The sequence below is a fragment of the Jaculus jaculus genome, chromosome 7 (genome assembly GCF_020740685.1).
Source record: "Jaculus jaculus isolate mJacJac1 chromosome 7, mJacJac1.mat.Y.cur, whole genome shotgun sequence".
Lineage (NCBI taxonomy): Eukaryota > Metazoa > Chordata > Mammalia > Rodentia > Dipodidae > Jaculus > Jaculus jaculus.
The window spans coordinates 144,718,435-144,744,641 of record NC_059108.1 but is presented as its reverse complement, the minus strand read 5'-3'; the positions used below and the strand labels follow the sequence as shown (position 1 = coordinate 144,744,641).

The 26,207-nt window shown below is 42.3% G+C and overlaps 1 protein-coding gene across 6 annotated transcripts in view; it reads right to left on the bottom strand.

The window, feature by feature from the left end:
- The window catches only part of Numb (NUMB endocytic adaptor protein), a 124,278-nt gene that overhangs the window by 63,173 nt on the left and 34,898 nt on the right, over positions 1-26,207 (bottom strand). For all 6 annotated transcript variants that reach the window (XM_045154070.1, XM_045154075.1, XM_045154074.1 and 3 more), the window contains exon 2: positions 13,892-14,017. The gene's annotated coding sequence lies outside the window, so the exon portion shown is untranslated. The remainder of the gene's footprint in view (positions 1-13,891; positions 14,018-26,207) is intronic.

Here is a 26,207-nt window from a genome sequence, read left to right as displayed (position 1 = left end):
CAAGTTTACAATGATTTATGAACTGCTGCATTTTTGAGGCCTTCAAATTACACCTAATGAATAGCTTTTAACTATGTACTTGCATATAATTAAATATTCATTTATTGTACAGCTTAATCCCTTTCAGCAGTTCAGGATTCTTTCTCATCCTTTTCTCTACCCCCATCCACCACCAAAAGAGAAGAAGCTGATCCAATGCTGCTACAATCCCACAAATTGTTTTTAACTTGTCTGCAATTAAGTAGGTCAGTTTTCTGCTCTAGTGGGTGTTTTGGCAATAGGCTCCCTTACTGGAATACAGTGGCTACTAAGTACTGCCTGGTAAGCACATACCACAAAGAAAAAGATTTTGAATAATTCTCCCGGAGGCAGGCTGATCTCTAGAAGAAAATTCTGAAATCATCACTACTGGGAAATTATTTTTATTTTTTTTCCAGCCATAATGTTCCAATTCAAGACTTAGTCTATATAATGAAGTCTAAAGACTTTAAAAGTCTTCAGCATTTGCTAACCCACAAAAGATTTCTGCTGATATGTAATAAGTATTCAGCCCAATTCTAATCATGAGATTGTAAGAAGTCAAGTGACAGATAATGTTAAGGCTAGGAAGAAAGCTCAGTTAGTAAAATGCTTGCTTTGTAAGGTTGAAGACCTGAGTTTTAATCCACAATACCCACTTAAAATGTCAAGTATAGCCAGGTGTGGTGACACAGGCTGTTAATCCCAACAATCGGGAGGCAGAAGTAAAGGGATCACTGTGAGTTCAAAGCCAGCCTATAACTACAGAATGAGTTCCAGGTCAGGCTGGGCTAGAATGAGACACTACTTTAAAAAAAATCAGTTGTGGTGGTATGTGTTTCTTATTCCAGTGCTGAGGAGCTGGAGACCAAAGGATCTCTGGAGCTCACTGGCTAGCTTGCTCAGCCTAACTGGTAAATTCCAGGTCACTGAGAATGTTTCAAAAAGAGGTAGAATGCCGGGTGTGGTGCTGCAGGCCTTTAATCCCAGCACTTGGGAGGCAGAGGTAGGAGGACTGCAGAGAGTTTGAGGTGAGCCTGAAACTGGTGAATGCTAGGACAGCCTGGACTACAGCGAGACCCTGCCTCAAAAAAAAAAAAGAGGAAGAAGGAAGACATGAAGAAGAAACAATGAAAGAAGGGAGGGAAAGGGGGAATTTTTTTTAATGATTAGGGGCTGGAAAGATGGCTTAGCAGTTAAGATGCTTGCCTGAAAAGCCTAACAACCCAGGTTCAGTTCCCCAGTACCCAAGCAATGCCAAATGCACAAAGTGGCACATGCCCTTGGAATTCATTGCACTAACTAGAGGCTCTGGCACGCCCATTCTATCATTCTGCTTGCAAAAAAAAAATAATAACAAATTTCAATTATTGTAATATACCAAAAAACAAATTTGGTGAGTTATTATTAGAGAAACCTTTTTTTTTTCTTTAACAAACTCCAGACACCTGTGCCACCTTGTGCACCTGGCTTACATGGGTCCTGGGGAATTGAACCTAGGTCGTTTGGCTTTGCAGGCAAACACCTTAACTGCTAAGCCTTCTCTCCAGCCACCCCCTCTTTTTCTTTTTTTTTTTTTTTAACTTTTCTAAGTAGGGTTTCACTCTAGCCCAGAATGACCTGGCATTCACTCTGTAGTTCTAGGCTGGCCTTGAACTCACAGCAAACCTCCCATCTCTACATGGGTAGTGGGGAATCAAACCTGGATCATTAGGCTTTACAGGCAAGCGTCTTAACCACTAACCCATCTCTCCAGGCCCCCTCTTCAGTTTTTTAAGTATCATTTTATTTTTTTGGTTTTTTTTCTTCCAAATTTTTAGTAACAACTTCCATGATTATAAAAAGTATCCCATGGTAATACCCTCTCTCCCCCCACTTTCCCCTTTGAAACTCCAGTCTCCATCATATCCCCTCCCCATCTCAATCAGTCTCTCTTTTAATTTTGATGTCATGATCTTTTCCTCCTCTTATGATGGTCTTGTGCAGGTAGTGTCAAGCACTGTGAGGCCATGGATATCCAGGCCATTTTGTGTCTGGAGGGAGCCTCTTCAGAGATTTTTAAAAAATATTTTATTTATTATTTGCAAATACAGCGAGACACAGAGAGAGACAGAGAGAGAATGGGTGCACTAGGGCCTCCAGCCACTACAAACAAACTCCTGATGAATGTACTACTTTGTGCATCAGGCTTTATGTGGGTACTGAGGAATGAACCCGTCGTTAGGCTTTGCAGGTTAAGTGCCTTAACCACTTAGCCATCTCCAGCCCCCTTCAGGTATCTAAAAAAAATATTTATTTGAGAGAGAGTGAGAAGGAGGCAGTGACAGAGAGAATGGACATACCAAGGCCTCCAGCCGCTGCAAATGAACTCCAGACACATGTGCCATCTTGTGCATTTGGCTTTATGTGGGTAGCGGGGAGTCAAACCCATGTTGTTAGGCTTTACAGTCAAACATCTTGACCACTGAGCCATCTCTCCAGCCCATCAGGTTTGTTTTGTTTTTTCTTTTCAAGATAGGGTCTCACTCTAGCCCAGGATAACCTGGAATTCACTATGTAGTCTTAGAGTGGCCTCAAACTCAATAATCCTACCTCTGCCTCCAGAGGACTAGGGTTAAAGGCGTGCACACCACACCCAGCTTCAGTTAGTTTATTGATAGGAAGGAGGGAAATTATTCTAGAGTCTTCCAAATCTTCATACTTGAGTCTATTGTCTTAAGGAGCTCCAGAATAGTTCTGGAGTTCATAAAGGTGACATAGGGAAATCAAACTGGGACTCTTAGACAAAAATAAATCTAGAACCTAGATAAAATAAAGAACAGAAGTAATGTGGCCCATGTAGCAAATTAGCTAGCTAGCATGTGATAATCAAACTGCTTTATGTATAAACAGGGAACATATGCTCTATTACATGGTGATTTTGCTGTTCTTGTCTTAGTCCCTTATTATTTTCTGCTCATTTTATGATTTTGTCAGAGTAAGCACATTCAAAAACTGACAGCAGAAATGCTTCTCCACCTTTTTGGCTGAAAACAACTGTAAAAAGCGGTAATATAGTTGAGAACTTGCTAATTGCTCAAGATAATAGAAATTTTAAAACTAGCTATTAGGGCTGGAGATATGGCTCAGTGGTTAAAGGAACACTTGCTTACAAAGCCTGCTAGCCTGGTTCATTTCCCCAGTACCATACAGGCCACATGCAAAGTGGTACAGTTTGTTTGCAGTGGCAAGAGGCCCTAGAATACCCATTTTCCTTTTTTTCTCTCTTTCTCCTTAGTCTCTCTCTCTTCCTCTTCCTTGCAAATAAATAATAAATTTTTAAAATTTAAGGTGAAATGTAGCAGCAGGGCATGGTGGCACATGCCTTTAATCCCAGCACTCAGGAGGCAAACATAGGAGGATTGCTGTGAGTTTGAGGCCAGCCTGAGAGTAAGTTCCACATCAGCCTCAGCTAGAGTGAGATCTTACCTGAAAAAATAAAAATAAATAAATTCTGACAAGTCTGCGTAAATTATCTTTCTTTTCATGAATAGTTGTAAATTCTGACTCCTTGTCTAAAGATAGTTTTTAAAATAAAATATCTGTAGGTGACTGTGAGCCAGGAAGAATCACAAGTTCTTGATGAGATGTTTTTCACATCTCTTACTTCATAGAACTATTGGTAACTTTCACAGCAAGCAGATCTTAATGTTTTTTAATTAATCTAATTTTTAATTCTTGAATTATTTTTGTTTTGCTCTTTCTGCTTTGTGTGTGTTTGCATGTAATGTGGTGTGTGATATGGCATACATACATATATGTTCCCTTGCAGTGCCCCATATGCTCACCTGTAACTATGTGTGTGTGTGTCGGGGAGGTGATCTCTTGCCTGTGGTGACCAGAGTGGAACACTGGGTGTCCTGTCCCACCCCTCTTCCACCTGGTCTTCTTATGAGTTGGTCTCCTCTGACTGATTCTGGAGCTTACAGAACTCCCCTGCAGGGTCAAGGTTAAAGGCAAGCATGCCCAGCTGTTTTACACAGCGTCTGGAGATTTGAACAAGGGCCGTCTCAGGCCCCCTCACATCCTCATGCTTGTGCAAGAAGTGCCTAACAAGCCCAAATATTTAGTTTGTTGCCTTTTTTTTTTTTTCAGGTAAGGTTTCACTCTAGCCCAAGCTTACCTAGAATTCATTCTGTAGTTCCAGGTTGGCCTGGAACTCAAAGCAATCCTCTTATCTCCGCCTCTCAAATACTGAGATTAAATGTGTGCACCACCATGCTCGGCTCTCCAGCCCAAATTCTTCAATCACTTTTTAAATTAAGGTATAGTTAACAAATAAAGCGGGACATATTTATGGTATTCATGTGATATTTGGACACATGTATACATTGTGAAATGGTTAAGTCACACTATAACATATTCATCATCTCATTATTTGTCATTTTTTGCTATGATATTTGTGATCTAGCCTCTTAACAAACATTCAGTACATCATTAGCTATAGCTGCCACGCTATACAACATGTACTTACTCAACCTATCTACCTGAAATGTGCCTTTTTTTTTTTTTTTTTTTTTTTAAGTAGGCTCTCACTCTAGCCCAGGCTGACTTGGAATTCACTAGGTAGTCTCAGGGTGGCCTTGAACTCTAGGTGATCCTCCTAGCTCTGCCTCCCAAGTGCTGAGATTAAAGGTGTGTACCACCATGCCTGGCTGAAATGCGCCTTCTTACCAGCAGTTCTCCATTTTCTCTACTTCCCCAATCTCTAACAACTGTATATATGACATGAGATCACAAGGTGTTTTCTCGTGCTGTGTCTGGCTTGTTTCACTTAGGAGAATGTCCTCCAGGTTATCTCTCATGGTGCAAATGCCAGGGTTTCCTTCATTTTGTAAAGACTGTGTTTATACTCTACACTTTGAATCCATACATCTATAAATGGATACTTGGACTGATTCTGTATCTTGTCTATAATGAATCTTAATAATTTTTCCTTTCTTTATCTTTACTCAGGGCGTAACACAAGGATCTTTCATATAGTATCTGTGTCAAGCAGCCCTATGAAGGTGCCAGGTATTCAATTATTCCCACTTCTCAGCCAAGAAAACAAGATTTGTACTACATGTCCCCCACCCACTGCTGACTGGCTACCTGGTTTCCCAAGCTAAGTGAACTGTTAAGTAGTATCAACAGCCCCCATTTATTAAGCATGTTCCAAGAGTCTGTAATGAGTATGCTCCATGAATAACTTCCCAACACAAAAGCAAGTGACTCAAGAAAAAACTGACACTGGGGCACAAGCCCGGAAAGCAACAAGCAAGCTAAGACCTGATCCGGCACCGATCTAGGCCCCAAACTCGGGTACAGGAACCTCACTTTGCCCAGAAGTAAACTTTCCAAAATCAAGACAACAGTGGCTACAGAAGCCAAAGGCACTGATGTACGCCTAACCCTACCAAGTGAAAGGTTGAGGCAGGAGGATTGCCTTGAGTTCAAGGTCAACCTGGCTGCATAAAGAGTTTCAGGGCCATCAGGGCTACAGAGACTAACCTAGGGCTGTCATGGCGGCTCCACATGTCCTGACTGGTAGCCCCAGTCCTGTCCCCTAACCTCCCTGAACATCAACTGGGGCCACCCTCAAGCATCCCCTGGCAAGTCCCTTACTCCGCCCACCAAGGATGGCAGTGGACTGACCCGGACTATTGCCGCCAGCACACTGCTCACCATGATCAATAACTGTTCTTTTATAGCCTAGGCTGAACTTGAACTCACAATCCTGCCTTAGCCTGTCAAGTGCTAGGATTACAAGCATGTACCACCATAACCAACTGAATGTTAATACACTTTTAACATACTGTTTCAGAATGATGGTGCATGCCAAAAGTAAGGAACTGTGGTAGTCTGGCTGTCCCCAAATAGATTATTTTATTAAAGCTTCTTGGCTGGGCGTGGTGGCACAAACCTTTAATCCCAGCACTTGGGAGGCAGAGGTAGTAGGATCACCTAGAGTTCAAGGCCACCCTGAGACTACCAAGTAAATCCCATGTCAGCCTGAGCTAGAGTGAGACCCTACTACACCAAACCAAAAAAAAAAAAAAGCTTCTTGGATTTCCAGTTGCCTGGCTGGAGGACGTGTCACTGTGGGAAGATCGTAGAGTCCATTGAGCCCTACCTAAAATGTGTTTTTTGGTGGATCTGGAATTTCCAATCAGAAAGTATGCCAACAAAAAAAGGAATGCAGACTGCTTGAGTTGAGCCAGGGTTCCCTGAGCGTGACTGCTCATGGTGCTGGTGGCGGTACTTCTTCCTCTGCATGGACCTGTGAAAGGGGGCCAGGCCAGTTTATTCCACCATTATGCAACTCCCCTACATCTATACGCTTCAGAGAATTCCCTTCCTACCATAACTGTGTCTGCTCTGGAGGTTTGTTCCAGCAACATGAAGCTGAATACAACAAGAATGAACTATGGGGCTAGAGAGATGGCTTAGCAGTTAAAGTGCTTGCCTTCACAACCCAAGGACCCATGTTCAATTCTTCAGGTCCCATGTGGGCCAGGTGCACATGGTGGTACATGTGTCTGGAGTTCATTTGCAGTGGCTAGAGGCCCTGGTGCGCCCATTCTCATTCACTCACTCAATCTCTCTCTGTGTCTCTAATAAATAAATAAAAATAAAATCAGAATTTTTTTTTTTTTTTTGAGGTAGGGTCTCACTCTAGCTCGGGCTGACCTGGATTTCCCCATATAGTCTCAGGGTGGCCTCCAACTGATGGTGATCCTCCTACCTCTGCCTCTGGAGTTCTGGGATTAAAGGCATGTGCCAACACACCTGGCAGAAAATTTTTTTTTTTTAAAGAATGATTTATGATGTAGTCACACAGGGATTAAAAGCAGACATTTTTAAGTACGATGACACCTGTTAACAGATGTGGTCTGAGGCCAAAGTGTAATTTCAAATGTGTCAACTAATTTCTGTTGCATATATATGGGGTTATTGTTGGTTATTGTATTTTGCTGCTGGGGATTGAAGCTAGGAGCCAGACATATGATAGCAAAGTATTCTAGCTACCACTGAGGTGTATCTTCAGTCCCATTCCCTTTTTATTTACTTATTTTAAATGGTTTATTTATTTGGGAGACACACACACCCACAGAGAAAATGGGTGTGTCAGGGCTTCCAGCCACTGCCAACGAACTCCAGATGCATGTACCACCTCATGAATCTTTGTTTACATGGACACTGAGGAATCAAACTTGGGTCCTTTGGCTTTGCAGGCAAGCACCTTAACCACTAAACCATCTCTGCAACCCCCATTTCCATTTTAAAACTACAAATGACAATTAAAATTATGCTATTGTAGCCGGGCATGGTGGCACACGCCTTTAATCCCAGCACTTGGGAGGCAGAGGTAGGAGGATCACCACGAGTTGGAGGACCCCTGAGGCTTCATAATGAATTCCAGGTCAGCCTGAGCTAGAGAGAGACCCTACCTTGAAAAACAAAAAAAAAAAAGAAAGAAAGAAAGAAAGAAAAAAATGTTCAGCATAACTGTTTTCCTCTACATATGGAAAACACATGTCCACTGGAGTAATGGACTCCAGTAGTGCCTTTTTAAAATTTTTGTATGGGCTGGAGAGATGGCTTAGTGGTTAAGGAGCTTGCCTGCAAAGCCTAAGAACACATGTTCAAATCACCAGGTCCCACAAAGTCAGGTGCACAGTGATGCAAGCATGCAATGTCGCACATGCACACAAAGGGGCAGATGTGTCTGGAATTCATTCACAGTGACTGAAAGGTCCTAGCAAGCCCATTCTCTCTCTGTGTCTCACTCTCAAAAATAAAATAAAATAAAATTAGCTGGACGTGGTGGTACACACCATTAATCCCAGCATTCAGGAGGCAAAGGTAGGAGTATTGCCATGAATTTGAGGTCACCCTGAGACTACACAGTGAATTCCAGGTCAGCCTGGGCTAGAGTGAAATCCCTACCATGAAAAACCAAAAAATAAAAATAAATTTAAAAAACATGAAGTGGAACTATACTTACTGACACGCAGTGTTCTACTCAAACTGGGTCAGATGGTCCAGCAGGGAGGGGAAGCCCTGATTTATAGCAGTTTCCAATTTTCATGGTATAACTACTCCTACCATGGCAATTATGAAGCTACCAACAATGTGGGCTTAAATAATTCCTTAATTATTGCCTTTGGTAAGTCAATCCTAACTGACTCAAAAACGCTACCCCCCCCAAAAAAAAAAACTAAGCAGATGTAAGTCAAAATGATATCAGTGGTTATCTTTGGGCAGGATAGTGGGAATTTTATTTTCACTAGGGTTTTCTAAAGCTCTTTACCTGCTTCATGAGTAAGATTGCTCAATCCTAAAAAGGAGTTTTTCCATAAAGGAAGCAAAGACAAACTCAGTGTATGGTTAAATTACCAATAGTTTTTCAAACTTAAATTGGACATCAATCCCCCCAAAAAGCTGTGGATTACTAAACAAAAAAGTAAAGCTCAACTACACTTTAAAATAGTTACCATTTTGTAAAAAATAAAACAAAAACCAAACAATAAATCACATACTTTTTCTTATTTATATACTTTTTTCTTTGTTTTTAATTATAGTAGCAAATTGTTTTGCTAACAAAATAAATCTAAAATAAAATCCAAAATCTATTTCCTTCCTTTATATTTTGGTACTGTGTTAGTAAAGCCCACTTCTAGGTGTGTCTGTGAGAATGTTTCCAGAGATGATTGGCACATGAGACAGTGACCAAAGAGACTTTGAAGACCTGCCCTGAATAATGTGGCACCACCCAATAGGCTGAGAGCCAAGATGGGACAAAAGGTGATAAAAGGAGGAAGGAAAGCAAGCAGTGTGTGCAAACTCCATTCTTCCTTAGTGTGTCCCCTGCTGCTCCACTGCCCATGGGCATTAGCTTTTATTCTGTTTCTTCAGCTTTTATTCTGTTTTTGTTTTTCCAAGTAGGGTATCACTCTGGCCCAGGCTGATCTAGAATTCACTATGTAGTCTCTGGGTGGCCTTGAACTCATGGTGTTCCTCCTACCTCTGCTTCCCGAGTGCTGGGATTGAAAGCGTGCACCACCATGCACCAGCCAGTTTCTTCAGCTTTTTTCTTTTCTTTTCTTTTTTTTTTTTTTTTTTTTTTGTTTTGTTTTGTTTTTTTCGAGGTAGGGTCTCACTCTGGTCCAGGATGACCTGGAATTAACTATGTAGTCTCAGGGTGGCCTTGAACTCATGGCGATCCTCCTACCTCTGCCTCCCAAGTGCTGGGATTAAAGGCGTGCGCCACCTCGCCCGGCCTTCTTCAGCTTTTTAATGTGGACTCGGTAACTCTTTAGGAGGCTTTCCATCCTTCAACCTCATAATAAGTGGATCAATGATCCCACTTGTTCTGAGCAGTCATCAGGTTCTCTGGCTACTATTAGACTGACAATCTAGCCTCCAACTGTGCAAGCCAATCTAATAAAATCCTTTTATAACATACAAGTATATAAATACGTGTACATGTGTGTGTGTGTACTTGAGAAACCCAACACTGGCATCTTATTTTAAAAATCATTACTGAGGGGGCTGGAGAGATGCCTTAGTAATGGCTAAGTGCTTGCCTGTGATGCCTAAGGACCCTGGTTCAAGGCTTGATTCCCCAGGACCCACATAAGCCAGATGCACAAGGTGGCACATGCATTTGGAGTTCATCTGAAGTGGCTGGAGGACCTGGTGTACCCATTCTCATTCTCTCTCTCTCTCTCTCCCTGCCCTTACTCTGTCTGTCATTTTCAAATAAATAAATAAAAACAAACTAAAAATCATTACTGAGAGCTGGGCATGGTAGCACATGCCTTTAATCCCAGCACTCAGGAAGCAGAGGTAGGAGGATCACCATGAGTTTGAGGCTACCCTCAAACTACATAGTGAATTGCAGGTCAGCCTGGGCTACAGCAAGACCCTACCTCAATAAAAACAAAATCATTGCTAGAGGGCTGGGAGATGGCTCAGCCTGGGTTCAATTCTCCCAAGTAAGGCCAGAAGCACAGGGTAGCACATGCATCTGGAGTTCATTTGCCATGGCAAAAGACCCAGGTATGCCAACTCATTCTCATCCATTCTCTGTCCCTCCCTCCCTTCTCTCACTCTGATTGCAAATAAATAGACAAACAATATTTAAAAATAATTCATTACTACAGCTGGGCACTGTGGCTCATGCACTAGAGTGGCAGAGATAAGAGGATTACCCTGAGCTAGAGTGAGACACTACCTTGGGGAGAAAAAAATTCATTACTAGGCAGGACTACTCAGCAGTTAATGGTGCTTGCTTTGAAAGGAGGCTGGCCTGGGGTTCAATTGAACAGCATCCATATACAGCCAGATACAAAAGTAACCCATACATCAGGAGTTGGTTTGCAGTGGCAACAGCCCCTGATAGATTCATGTACATACACACATGAATAGGTGCAAGTAAATAAAACGTTTTTAATATTTATTTATTTGAGAGACAAGGCAAATACAGAACATGCACGCCAGGGCCTCTAGCCACTACAACAGATGCATGTGCCACCTTGTGCATCTGGCTTTATGTGGTTACTGGTACTGGAGAATCGAACCTGGGTTCTCTGGCTTTGCAGGAAAGTGCCTTAACTGTTGAACCATTGCTCCAACCCATAAATACAAGTTTGGTTTTTTTGTTTTTGTTTTTGATTTTCTGAGGTTGTGTCTTATTCTAGCTAAGGCTGACCTGGAATTCACTATGTAGTCTCAGGGTGGCTGGCCTCAAACTCTCGGCAATCCTCCAACCTCTGCCTCCTGAGCACTGGGATTAAAGGTGTGTGCCACCACACCCGGCCATAAATACAATTTTTAAAAATGGTTACTAGATTAAAAAAAAAAAAAAAACTCAAAAATTTTAAAACTGTTTTCTTTTTTGAAGTATAGTCTCACTCTAGCCCAGGCTGACCTGGAATTCACTATGTAGCCTCAGGCTGGCCTCAAACTCACAGCAATCTTCCTACCTCTTCCTCTTGAGTGCTGGAATTAAAGGTGTGTGTTATCATGCCCTGCTCCCTTTTGCTGTTTTTTTTGAAATAGAGTCACATTGTATATATAACCAGGGTGGTTTCAAACTCTCAATCCTTCTTCCTCAGCTTCCCTAGAGCTGGGATTACAGGTATGCATCATATCTGGCTTGCTATTGACTTTTTTCTTTTCCTTTACCTTTACTTTTTAAAATATTTTTAAAACTTTATTTATTTTAAAGAGAAAGAAAGAGGCAGAGAGAGGGAGAGAGAGAATGGGTGTGCCAGGGCCTCTAGCCACTGCAAACAAACTCCAGATGCATGTGCCCCCTTGTGCATCTGGCTTACATGTGTCCTAGGGAATCAAACCGAGGTCCTTTGGCTTTGCAGGCAAATGCCTTAACCACTAAGCCATCTCTCCAGCCCCACTTTTAAAAATATTTTTATCATTTATTTGCATGCAGAGAGAATGGGCACACCAAGTCCTCTTGCCACTATAAATAAACTCCAGATGCACACATCACTTTTTGCAACTGGCTTTACATGGTTACTGAGGAATCAAACCCAGGCTGTCAGGTTTTGCAAGCATGCATCTTTAACCACTGAGCATCTCTCCAGCCGCAATTTTCTGTTTTCCTTCTGAGATAATGCCTTGCCATGCAGAATTAAGTGGCCTGTTTCTCTATGTTGAGTAGGCTGGCCTCATAATTGTAGCAATCCTCCTGGCTCTGCCTCCCATGTCCTGAAATACAGGTATGCATGACCACGCCTGGCTTCAAAGCTGTCAGCTGCAGTGCTGAAGATAAAATCCAGGGCATTATACGTTATATTCTTCATCTCGAAAGAAATACAAATTGTGACAGATCATACTTTCTCAAAATGGCTAGAGCAGTATATTCTGTATTGCATGTTCTCCTTACAACGGGTGTTAGGCCAGGTGTGGTGGTACATGCCTGTAATCCTAGCACTCAGGAGCGGGAGGTAGGAGGACCAGTGTGAGTTCAAGGATGGCCTGGGACTACAAAGCGAGTTGCAAGCCAGCCGGGGCTACAGTGAGACCCTTCAAAACAAAACAAACCCAATGGGATGTTAGTATTATTCCCTCCAAGTGGTAAGCTTATGTCTACTTCCTCCTCTTCCAAATCTGGATGGACCATACAATAAAGTGACATTACATAACTTCCAAACTAAAATAAATGTCATGCACCATCTTCACCTTCCTCTCTTGGACTCTAGCCATGCTGTGAGGAAGCCAAGCAGTCACAAGGAGAGGAGTGGTGTAGGTGTTCTGGCCAACAGCCCAGGTTCAGATCCCAGCCAACAGTCCGCATTAGCCACCAGGCACAGTAGCGAGCAAGCCTTCAAATGACTCCTGTTCTTAGCCACTCAAGTTGCCCTTCCAGCTATACAAGCTCATACCTTCTCAATAGAGACAAGCAATCCCACCAACAGTCATGATGAAACTGGAGACACATGAGCAAAATAAATGATAGTTTAAGTTAACTAAGTTTGGAGTAACTTGTAATGAAACTAATAACTGTAACAGAAGCTCAAAAATACAATTTGGAAAATATATTAAAAGAGCCGGGGGGGGGGAGGGAGGGTATTACCATGGGATATTTTTTATAATCATAGAAAATGTTAATAAAAATTGTGAAAAAAGTACATTTTTATTGCTACATGACTATAAGATTACATAGTAGTAAGAAACAACAAAAATATATATTTTTGTTACTGGAAAATATTTTCTTTCCATGTCATTTTCTTATGTTCAGCTACTACTTCCTTAGTTTCATCTAAGTACTACTGTCATTGAGTATAGGAAGGGAAAATGTGGCTCAATGGTCATAATTTTACATAAAGAATGGCAGGTTTTAGTCATAAAACAATGTTAAAAGTAACTTAATCAAACAATGTTGCTTCCAAAGCAGTTAAGAGAAAGTGGAAATCTGGAATTAAAAAGATGGCAATACTGATGTATGACTGTTCTCACATGTATTTCAAGATATGAAACTGAATCTACAAAGATGGGAATATAGAAAACCTTAAAGCAACTCCAATAAAATTAGCATGCACATTCAAAAAAAAGAGCCGGGCGTGGTGGTGCACGCCTTTAATCCTAGCACTCGAGAGGCAGAGGTAGGAGGATTGCTGTGAGTTCGAGGCCACCCTGAGACTACAGTTAATTTCAGGTCAGCCTGGACCAGCGTGAGGCCCTACCTTGAAAAACCAAAAAAAAAAAAAAAAAAGAAAATATATTAAAAGAGAAAGAAAAAAATACCCTAGGTTTCATCTCTAACATTTTGACACATCTTTTATTTTTTAAAAGATTTACTTTTATTTATTTATTAGAGGGAGTGTGAGAATGGGAGTGCCAGGGCCTCTGGCCACTGCAAAGCAACTGCAGACACACATGCCACCATGTGCATCTGGCTTACATGGGACCTGGAATATCAAACCTGGGTCCTTAGGCTTCGCAGACCTTAACCACTGAGCCATCTCTCCAGCCCTTGACACATATTTTAAAACTACTACCTTCACCAGAAATTTGAGATGGTTTATTTTTTACCAAGATAAAATGTTACCTTTTGTTTCTTTTTTGTTTCCCAAGGTAGGATCTCACTCTAGCCCAGGCTGACCTGGAATTCACTCTGTGTTCCCAGACTGGCCTTGAACTCACAGTGATCCTCCTACCTCTGCCTTCTCAGTGCTGGAACTAAATGTGTGCAACACCACACCTGGCAAGGGTTACCTTTTTTAAGGCAGTTAATTATTTTCATCTAGTAAAAAAGAGCAAAGGACTTCAACGCTTAACAGTCAACCCACTTTTTTTACTTCCCACTGCCTGTTTCTCTTACCTGCCCAGGTGATGTATCTGAGGAGTGTCTCCCCACCAATGTGTGGTGGGTAGGTACCAAGATCTTCAGTTGCAATCGCGGCTGCACTAGCAGTATTCTCTGGAAAATGCTGTTTACGCCCCAAATCTGAAAATATCAAAGAAAGGAAATCCTAAGTACAAAACAATTATTTTCAATTTCAGCAATTTATAAGTCTAATATAAATTATAAGGGATCCTACAGTCCCTTAAAATACATAGAAACAGGGTTGACAAGATGGCCCACTGGTTAAGTGTGGTTCTTCAGCAAGCAAGAAGACCCTGAGGTGCCCTGAAAAGGACCGAGTTTGAGCCTCCAGAACCTGCATGAACAGCTGGGCACGGCCACATGCACTCGTAACCCCAGTCCCACAAAGGGGGGCACAGACCAGGGAATTAGCCAGGCTCACACAAAACAAGCTCCAATATCAGTAAGACATTACCACTCAGATAAGAACAGACAGAAGAGCACTAGAGCAGGTAACCCAATGTTCTGCTCCAGCAGGTACAGGTGAGAACATGAGTGCTGTAAGGCCACACACATATCCACCACACCTGGGATCTTAGCACTTGGATAACAAGTTGGAAGCCAGCCTGGTGATACAGAGATTCTTTATTTTGAAAGAAAAAAAAAGTAGAGCTAGAATTTGAATCAACATTATGTAACTCCATTTTTAGTGGAAACCTGTGTATCCTGTGTGGGTTTTTGTTTTGTTTTTTAGTCGTGGGTATATGGTGGTGGTGGTGGGGGAAATGGAGCGTGGGGGGGGGGGCTTCCAACTTGTGATCCAAGCGCCAAGATCACAGGTGTGACCACCTTGCCTAGCCCTAAGTCTATTTTCACAAGAGCTACACAGCTTGAGGCTTGGGAGATGGCTCAGTGGATAAAATGCATTCAGTGCAAGAATGAGTACCCAGGTTCCTAAACCCCAGTGTCCACATAAAAAGGCTGCTAAGACAGGAAGCTGCGGCAGGCATTTATAATGGCAGCCACGCCTGTGGGTGAGAAAGGAGATGAGGACCTCAAAGCTCAGAGTCAGCTAGCCTGGTGCAAGAGCAGTGGGAACAACCTGAGGCCTTGCCTCAAACGGAGGTGGGAAGTAAGCACAAAAACCCAAAAGTTGGGGGCTGGAGAGATGGCTTAGCAGTTAAAGCACATGCCTGCGCAGTGTAAGGACTCAGGTTCGGTTCTCCAGGTCCCACATAAGCCAGATGCACGTGGTGCTGCATGTGCCTGGAGTTCATTTGCAGTGGCTAGAGGCCCTGGCATGCCCATTCTCTCTCTCTCTCTCTGCCAGTCTCTAATAAATAAATAAATAAAAATAAATCTTAAAAAGTTGTACTGGCCTCTGCATATGTATGCCAACACACACCACAGCTTAATTTAGTCATGAGATCTCCGTGCCTAATTCTCCACACCACAAGTTCCCATATGATAACAAGCTGAGGATACAAGTTCAAAATCTGGAAGTTTGGTTCCAAACTCAGTTATTGCCCTGTATTAAAAACTCAGATACTTCTCTGGGCTCATTTTTATCATCTCTAAAAGAAGAGGATTGAATTAATGATTCTGATTCCTGAAACCCAAACCCTGAACAGATGCCAGATACGACCAAATAATGAGTATAAAGTTACCAACTGTGTTTACTATGAGATTATCTGTCCTACTTTCTTGAGGTGAAATAGCTTCCTTTAGGAGATAATAGAGTAAATGGCAGTAGTTGTTTAAATGTGAGACAGAATCAAAATTAAAGTTACAAGCCTATTTAAATTAAGCTAATTTAAAATCAGTTTTAGAAATTCTATGATCTACATGATTTAAATGAACTCTAAAATTCCTTCTACTCTAAGATTCTTCACTACTCACAACTCCACTAGTATTTATTAGGTACCTAATGTAATTACTACAGAAAAGGGGAGAATGGTCCCTGCTCTTTAAAGAGCTCATAATCAACAAGGAAACAGATTCCTCCAATACAATAAAATGAATTTATGAACTTTATGGCATATATGAAGAATGAGAGCGGGAATTTTAAAATATTTTATTTTTATTCTTTTTTTTTTTTTGAGAGCGACAGACATAGAGAGAAAGACAGATAGAGGGAGGGAGAGAGAATGGGCGCGCCAGGGCTTCCAGCCACTGCAAACGAACTCCAGACGCGTGCGCCCCCTTGTGCATCTGGAGAGCGGGAATTTTAAATTTTGGCAGAGGGTTTAAGAATGTAATTCAATAGTAAAACCCCTGCCTAACATGCAGTAGGCCCTGAGTTTGATCTCCAGCACCACAAGCAATAAAATTTAGTAAAGCATCGGGTATGGTGGCGCACGCCTTTAACCTCAGCACTGGGGAGGCAGAGGTAGGAGGACTACCCTTCAGTTCAGGCCACCCAGAGACTACACAGTGAATTCTAGGTCAGCCTGGACCCTACCTCAAAAAAAAAAAAAAAAATTAATAAGGTTTTGGAATGTGTTTTATAATTGGGGGAATTCTTGACCTCTCAGATCTCTTTATTTGCAAAATAGAAATTACAGATAACACAAATTTTGTTGTTGGATTTTTTGTTTTGTCAAAACAGGGTCACTCTAGCCCAGTCTGGCCTCAAACTCACAGCTATACTCCCGACCTCTGCCTCCCAAATATTGGGATTAAAGGCATGCCCCACCACACCTGGCCTTCTTGTGTGTTGTTTTTTTGCTCTAAGTAGGGTCACACTTTAGCCCAGGCTGACCTGGAACTCACTGTGTAGTCTCAGGGTGGCCTTGAACTTACGGTGTGATCCTCCTACCTCTGTCTCCTGAGTGCTGGGATTAAAAGCATGCGCCACCACACACGGCCTTCTCGTTGTTTTTGAAACAAAGTCTAATATACCTTGGTTGGTATAGAATCCAAGCTCCCTACATACCAAGGATGACCTCGAATTACTGATCCTCCTGTCTCTTACTTCTCAATTGTAGGCATATGCTACCGCATACACTTTTGTTCTGTGTTTTTTGTTTCTTTTGTTTAATGAGGTAGGATACTGCTCTAGCCTAGGCTAACCTAGAATTCACTGTGTAGTCTTCAGGGTGGCCTTGAACTCATGGCAATCCCTGTACCTCTACCTCCTAAGTGCTGAGATTAAAGGTGTGTGCCACCATGCTCAGCATCACATGCAGTTTTTTATGTGGTGCTCAGGACTGAACTAAAGGCTCTGTGCATGCTAGGTAGGCTCTCCACAAACTGGACTACATCCTTAGATCAGGTATCATTAATATGTGACAAGTAGATACAATAGTAACACTAAAAGACCAATCCACCACAAAATTCAAATTATACACTTCCAGAAGACAAATAAAAAAATTATCATGGGCTGGAGAGTGGCTTAGTGACTAAAGCATTTTCCTGAGAAGCCTAAGGACCCAGGTTTCATTCTCCAGGTCCCACATAAGCCAGATGCACGAGGAGGTGCATGTGTCTGGAGTTCATTTGCAGTGGCTAGAGGCCCTGAAGTGCCCATTCTCCCCCCATTCCTTTCTCTCCCTGTGTCTCTAACAAATAAAAAATAAAAAATTTTATCATGAAGCCCAGTGTGGTGGCCTACACCTTTAATCCCAGCACTTGGGAAGCAGAGGTAGGAGGATTGCCATAAGCTTGAAGCCACCCTGAGAATACCTAGTGAATTCCAGCTCAGCCTGGGCTAGAATGAGATCTACCTCGAAAAAACAACAAAAAAAATTTTATCTGGACATGGTGGCATATACCTTTAATCCCAGCACTTGGGAGGCAGAGGTAGGAGGATCACCATGAGTTCAAGGCCACCCTGAGACTACACAATGAATTCCAGGTCAGCCTGAGCTAGAGTGAAATCCTACCTTGAAAAACAAAAACAGAAAGACCACACACACACACACACACACACACACACACACACACACACTCACACCCTCTACCATGGGCCCAAGTATGGTGGCATATGCCTTTTATCCTAACACTGGAAAGGCACAAAGGTAGGAGAATTGCTGAGTTCAAGGCCAGCCTGGGACTACAGAGTGAATTCCAGGTCAGCCCGGGCTAGTGACCCTACTTTGGGAAGTGAAGCTGAAGATACAGTTCAGTAGAACACTTGCCAAGAATGACCAAGGCCCTTACTTTGAGCCCCAGCACTACATACATGCATGCATACATACACACACACACACACACACACATGCACACATTAATTTATATATACATATAAGAAATTTTTTTTAAATTTTTTATTCATTTATTTGAGAGCGACAGACACAGAGAGAAAGACAGGTAGAGGGAGAGAGAGAATGGGCGTGCCAGGGCTTCCAGCCTCTGCAAACGAACTCCAGACGCGTGCGCCCCCTTGTGCATCTGGCTAACGTGGCACCTGGGGAACCGAGCATCCAACCGGGGTCCTTAGGCTTCACAGGCAAGCGCTTAACCGCTGAGCCATCTCTCCAGCCCACATATAAGAAATTTTAATAATCTAGTACAAAAGGAACTTTTTTATTTTAGAGAGACAGAAACAGACAAAGAGAAAGAATTGGCATGCCAGGGCTTCAGACAGTGCAATCAAACTCCAGATTCTTGCGTCTCCTAGTGGGCATGTGTGACCTTGCGTTTGCCTGACATCTGTGTACCTGACTTACATGGGAACTGGAGAGTTGAACCTGGGTCCTTAGGCTTTGCAGTTAAGCGTCTTAACAACCAAGCCATCTCTCTAGCCCATTTTTTCGAGGTAGGGTCTCACTCTAGCCCAGGCTGACCTGGAATTCAGTAAGTATGTACTCTTAGGATGGCCTTGAACTCACAGCAATCCTGCCTTTGCCTAGCAAACGCTGGGATGAGAGGCATGTACCACCATGCCTGGCTAATAAAAGGAACTTTTTACAACAACAAACATTTATACAGAACACTAGAAAACTTGGCAATATCTTTCTCCACTAGCCTGTAAACAGGCTATGGTCAGAACCACATTTATCCATTTTGTATTTCTAATACCTAGTATACTGCCTTAAAAGTAGCAGATAACAAAAAAAAAAAAAAAAAGATTAGAAAACAATGACTGAGGGCTGGAGGGATGGCTTCGTGGTTAGGGCATTTGCCTGCAAAGCCAAAGAGCCCAGGTTTGATTCCCCAGGACCCACGTTAGCCAGATGCACAAGGGGGCACATGCCTGGTGCACCCATTCTCTCTCTCTCCCTCCCTCCCTATTTCTCTGTCAAATAAATACATAAAAATAAAATATGGGAGGAAGGCTATTACTATGGGATATTTTTATAATCATGGAAAATGTTAATAAAAATTGTGAAAAGAAAAAAAATAAAAATTTAAAAAATTTTTAAAAATAAAATATTTTTTTAAAAAGAATGAACGCAATGAGTGAATGAATACATGGGTTCTCTTTTTTCACAGTAACTCAAGTTTACATTATATGGCTGAATGTGGTGGCTCATGCCTATAATCCCATCACTAGGAGGCTGAGTTTAAGATCAGCCCGAGCTACAAAGTAAGTTCCAGGCCAATCTGAGCTACAGAATAAGAAACTGTCTCTGAGCAGATAGATGGCTCAGCAGTTAGTTAAGAGAGCTTGCTGCACAAGCTGGAGGACCCAGCACCCCTGTAAAAAGACAGGAGTGCCAATGGATGCCTGTAACCCCAGTGCTGAGGGGAGCAAAGACAGGATTACCAGGGCTCCTTGGTCAACCAGTCTAACCGGAAAAATATGAACTCCAGGTTTCATTACAGACTCTCTCAAGAAAGTAAGGTGGTAGCTGGGCATGGTGGCGCATGCCTTTAATCCCAGCACTCGGGAGGCAGAGGTAGGAGGACTGCTGTGAGTTTGAGACCACCCAGAGACTCACAGTGAATTCCAGGTCAGCCTGGGCTAGAGTGAGACCCTACTTCGAAAAAGAAAAAAAAAAAAAAAAAAAAAAAAGCAAGGTGGAAAAGCAGTAAAAGAGAACATCTGATGTCCAGTTCTGGCCTCCATATGCATGATCATGGGTGTGTGTGCACATGCATGCACGTGCATGCGCGTGCACACACACATGCACACACTAAACAACAACAGAAAAAAGTTATAATATCTGAAAGCAAAAATTCTTGGAATTTTTTTAAAGTTTCTTTTATTGGGCTGGAGAAATGGCTTAGCGGTTAAGTGCTTACCTATGAAGCCTAAGGACCCCGGTTTAAGGCTCGATTCCCCAGGACCCATGTTAGCCAGATGCACAAGGAGGCACATGCATCTGGAGTCCATTTGCACTGGCTGGAGGCCCTGGCACGCCCATATACTCCCTCTCTCTCTCTCTCTCTCTCTCTCTCTCTCTCTGCCTCTTTTGCCATCTGTCACTCTCAAATAATTTTTTTTTTAAAGTTTCTTTTAGGCTTGATGAAGCCATTCTACAGGTAGTTTAATGGGAGAAAGAGATACCACCAGTGAAGATACTCAACAGTGGACACTGCAAGCCTTATAATTGGCCTGCCAAGCCAAATGAGCCAACAGGTGCAACAGTGGCACATCTATCATGGTGGAAACAAACTGCCCTCCAACTGGACTGGAGGCCCGCTCCATGGGAGGGAATACATCCCTGATACTGAAAACTTAAAACAGGGGTAGTCATAAGCCCTAGGGGTGTAACATCTGCTGATGTCTGGATAAATGTATATACTATGCTTATCAAACTGCCCAGTAAGCACTTATCTTAATAGTCATACCCTTATATTAATGCTACTCTCACTTTGGGTAGAGAATCTTCTCTTTTCAGATGGCAGTGACCTTGGGACGACTCAGAAGGTATCATAGTGCTGGAAAGAAGTGAGTGGAGTACTGAGTAACATCTCAATCACACCTTCCAAGGCTCAGGGTCTATTGCAGATGAGGTGGTGGAAAGAATGTAAGAGCCAAAGGAAGGGTAGAACTCCTTACAATGTGCTCCACCCAGACACAAAATGGCCTGGATACCCATGACCTCACAGTGCCTGACACTACCTACAAGACTATCATAAGAGGACGAAAAGGTCATGACATCAAAATTAAAGATAGACTGATTGAGAAGGGGACGGGATATGATAGAGAATGGAATTTCAAAGGGGAAAGTGGGGGAGGGGAGGATATTACCATGGGATATTTTTTAAAATCATGGAAAATGTTAATAAAAATTGAGAAAAAAAGTTTCTTTTATTTATTTGAGGTGGGGAAAGAAAGGAAAAGGCAGAGAGAATGGACATGCCAGGGCCTCTAGCCACTGCAAATGAACTCCAGACACATGCGCCACCTTCTGCATCTCACTTATGTGGGATTCAAACCTGCGTACTTTAGCTTCGTAGGCAAGTACTTTAACTGCTGAGCCATCTCCCCAGCCCCAGATATCATTTTTTAAAAGATTTTTTTAATTTTTTTTTTTATTTGAGAGCGACAGACACAGAGAGAAAGACAGATAGAGGGAGAGAGAGAGAATGGGCGCGCCAGGGCTTCCAGCCTCTGCAAACGAACTCCAGACACGTGCACCCCCTTGTGCATCTGGCTAACGTGGGACCTGGGGAACCGAGCCTCGAACCAGGGTCCTTAGGCTTCACAGGCAAGCGCTTAACCGCTAAGCCATCTCTCCACCCCTAAAAGATTTTTTTTAATTGTTTATTTTTATTTGTTTATTTGACAGTGACAGAGAGAGAAAGAGGCAGATAGAGAGTGAGAGAATGGACGTGCCAGGGCTTCCATCCACTGCAAGTAAACTCCAGATGCATGCACCCGCTTGTGCATCTGGCTAACTTGGGTCCTGGGGAATCAGCCTCGAACCGGGGTCCTCAGGCTTCACAGGCAAGCACTTAACCGCTAAGCCATCTCTCCAGCCCAACTTTCATTTTGAACAACTGTGTTATAAACTACATTACTAGTAAAAACACCTAATGTATTTGACCAAAATAAACACTGAAAGTAGACAATTAGAACCACATTTATTTAAATTATTTAATTAAAGCCACATTTAAGATTACATTTCATATTCTTCCAGGACTACATTTTACAGATTTCTGCCTCAATAGCACAACAAACAGTCTCTCTGTGTTCTTCTTCTTTTTTCTTTTTTCTTTTCCGAGGTAGGGTTTCACTCTAGCTTGGGCTAACCTGGAATTCACTATGTAGTCTCAGGGTAGCCTCAAACTCTCAGCAATCCTTCTACCTCTGCCGCCCGAGTGCTGGGATTAAAGGTGTGCACCATCACACCTATATCTTCTATTTTCAAGGAAATGAATATTCCGATGGCACCAGTCAAGAAGATAAATTACAGATGAAAGTCAAATATGGTGGCACAGACCTGCATACCAACTCAGGAGGCTGAATGAAGCAGGAATATTTTAAGTTTGGGGACAGCCCATGAAACCCTGCCTCAAAAAAAAAAAAAAAAATGGGTCTGGAGAGATGGCTTAGTGGTTAAGGAGCTTGCCTGTGAAGCCTAAGGATCCATGTTCAACTTTCCAGATCCCACATAAGCCAGATGCACAAGGTGACTCATGCCCAAGGTCACACAGGCGCACAAGGTGGCACATGGTTCTGGAGTTTGCTTATAGTGGCTGGAGGCCCTGCCGTGCCAAGTTTTTCTTTCTTAAAAAAAAAAAAAGACCAATCTGTTGAACTTGCCTCAAAACAAAATTATGGTTTTAGTAGTAATTATTCAGTAAATTACAACTTTGAGGCCAGGCTGAGGCTAAACAGTGAACTCCAGGACCCACATAAGCCAGATGCACAAGGTGGTGCACGTATCTGTTGTTTTGTTTGCAGCGGCTGGAGGCCCTGGTGTGCCTGTTCTCTCTCCCTCTCTCTCACAGATAAAAATAAATAAATAAATATTTTATTTATATTTATTTGAGGGCAAGAAAGAGGCAGAGAGAGAGACAGAAAGAGAAAATGAGAATGGGTGGGTGAGGGCCTCCAGTCTCTGCAAATGAACTCCAGAGCCATGCACCTGTGCATCTGACTTACATGGGTGCTGGAAAATCAAACCTGGGTCCTTTGCCTTTGCAGGCAAGCACCTTAGTTGCTAAGCCATTTCCCCAGCCCAAGTAAGTTTAATTGTATTATGTCGCTTATAATTTATTTCTGTTGAGAGAATGTTTATGCTTATGTAATGACTTCATTTATACATGTGTGCATATGTGTACATATATAAATACATATATAAATATCTAATTTGCTTGACATTTTAATTTCACTTTAATAGATTTCAGTCTTTAAGAGCTCCAATGATATAATCAAAGTGAAATATAGATTATTTCTAATGTATATGTGGTAACTTTAGGGCCAAAGAATATGAGATAAGTAGGAAGGAAGGAATTTTATACATTTTCCTGCTTCAGTCTTGACTTTGAGCTTTTCTCCCCATGGATGGGAGTCCTGGGGAAGTTTTTAACATCTTTATCCCTTATTTGCTCTTCCACAGGGCAGAAGGTAGTCATAGCGATGTTCATTGGGTCATATCTTCTCCCTCATCTAATGTCTCTTAGCAACTTTTTAAATTTCTTTATCTTAAATTATCTGGTTTAAGCCAGTATCTCTTAGGCTTTTACTACAATACTGCATGTTGTGCTACTTATACTTTGATCTTTATTTAAAAAAATTAAATTTTATTTTATTTGCAAGTAGAGAAAGACACAAGAGACAGAGAGAGACTGACTCAGAATAAAGAGGGAAAGAATGGGCATGCCAGGGCCTTTAGGCACTGAAACAAAATCAGATACATATGCCACTTTGGGTGTCTGGCTTTACATGGGTACTGGGGACTCATGCCATTAGGGTTTACAGGTAAGTGCCATAACCACTGAGCCATCTCTCCAGCCCATACTTTGATTTTTAAAGCTGTTCTTAAGCTGGGCATGGAGACACATGCTTGTAAACACACGCACTTGCAATTTTAACTAGAGAGGAAGCTCTTGAGTTTGAGGCATGTCTGGCCTACATGGTGAGACCCTGTCTCAAAACAAATAAACAAACAAACAAACAAAAAAAACAACCCATAAGCTGGAAATAAACCCTTTGCTCCTGTCAGTTGCTTGGTCGGGTACTCTGTCCCAGCAGCAGACATATTCCCAGCATCAAAATCAAAGAGTAAGAGCCAGGTGTGCTTGTGCACACCTTTAATCCCAGCACTCAGGAGGCAATGGGAGGAGGATCACTGTGAGTTCCAGGTCAGCCTGAGCTAGGGTGAGATCCTACCTCAAAAAAACAAAAAAAAACAAACAAACCAAAAAAAAAAAAAAAAAAAAAATCAAGAGGAGGAAACTTTCCCAAGCACAAATTAAATCCTCATAGTAAACACTCAACTGTTTCTTCCCTCACTGCTCAGGACTGACTCCAAGCCTCGTGCATGCTAAGTAAGTACTCCACCACTGAGCTATATCCTGAGCCCAACAGCACTTATGAATTCTATTCATCTGACTAGATTTTCATCATACTTTAAGATCCTGATCTCATTCACTTCCAATATTCATCATGCCAGCTCTCATCTTTTCAAAGGTTTTAGACATATTTTGCTATCCAACCTCAATTTTGGGTGTTCTTCAAAAAAATGAGTGTTGACTGCTTTTCTTGTATCTCCTCTTAATGTATAAACAACAGTAGTTCTAATCATTTCACTTCACTCAGGCCAAGTGCGATCAAAACCCATCCTGTGTTGCTGGCTCCAAACAAATCTTATCAAAATGAAAGCAGGATCTGCTTTTCTCTTAATTATATAGTAAATCCATGTTACTCCAAGGTCCACAGCCCAGGAGAAATACTTGCAGATGTGTTAGAAATGCAGAGATTACCTAAAGTCATACCATGACTGAGTCCAATTTCACTGAATTCAGAAGCTAAGCAGAGTTAGGCTTCATTAGTACTTGGAAGGGAAAAAAGCAAAATACTAAGCCCTAGCTGAAACTTGCTAAATGAGAATCCATATTTTGGGAGGGGGGTGCGGGGAGAGGTTGAGGTAGGATCTCACTCTAGCCCAGGTTGAACCTCGAACTCAATCTGTAGTCCCAGGCTGGCCTCAAACTCATGGCCAATCCTCCTACTTCTGCCTCCAGAGTGTTGAGACTGAAAGTGTACAAAACTATGCCCAGCTGAAAAATCTGCATTTTGCTAAGTTTTCATGGAAAGTTTTGAGAGACACTAATTCACTCACACAGGGTCCAGTTTCTACTTTATATTTCCTCATTTGTTTGACATATAAGGAACCATCTTCTTTTGTCATCTGACTGTATTAAGACCCACAAAAACAAAGCAGAGGGGGCTGGAGAGATGGCTTAGCGGTTAAGGTGTTTGCTAGCGAAGCCTATGGACCCAGGTTTGATTCCCCAGTATATAAGTGAGATGCACAAGGTGCCACATGCATCTGTAGTTACTTTGCAGTGGCTAGTGGCCATGGTGTACCCATTCTCTCTCCTTCTCTCTCAAATATTTTTCAAAAACTGCTAGGTGTGGTGGTACACACCTTTGATCCCAGCACTTGAGAGGCAGAGGTGGGTGGATCACTGCAAATTCGAGGCTATCCTGTGACTACATAGTGCATTTCAAGTCAGCCTAGAGATCAAGCCCCTACCTTGGAGAAAAAAAAGGGGGGGTGGTGGCTCTGGCTCTCTGATCACTTGGGAACTTCCAGCTGTGGGTGAGTTTTTCCAGCCCGGAGAGGCCCCGCTAGCCCTTACTCTCCACATGAGTTCTTTATTCTCTCAAGCTCCCTACACAGGAGTTTCTTGAACTGTCTTTTCTTTCCACGCTTTTCCTCCCCAGACCCGTATCTGGCCACATGGACTCCTGAGCTGCATGTGGCCCACGTGGTCTTTTGGGCTCCACCTGGTATACCTCTCTTCCCCCACTTTATCTCCCCTTACCTTCCAGCCTTCCCTTTTCTGTATTCCCTTGTAAAATCTGAATAAAATGTGGTATTATAAAAATTTTAAAAGAGGGGAGTGGATTTTGGCTAGTATCCAAAGAGAAAGAAAGGAATAAAGAAAAAGTTTCACAAATAAAAATTAAAAAAGCCAGGTGTGGTGGCGCACACCTTTAATCCCAGCACTCGGGAGGCAGAGGTACAAGGATTGCCGTGAGTTCAAGGCTACCCTGAGATGACAGAGTTAATTCCAGGTCAGCCTGGACCAGAATGAGACCCTACCTCGAAAAACCAAAAATAATAAATAAATAAATAATTATAAAGCAGAGAAGCCGGGTATGGTGGCACATGCCTTTAATCCCAGCACTGGGGAAGCACAGGCAGGAGGATCACCTTGAGTTTGAGGCCACCCTGAGACTACATAGTGAATTCCAGGTCAG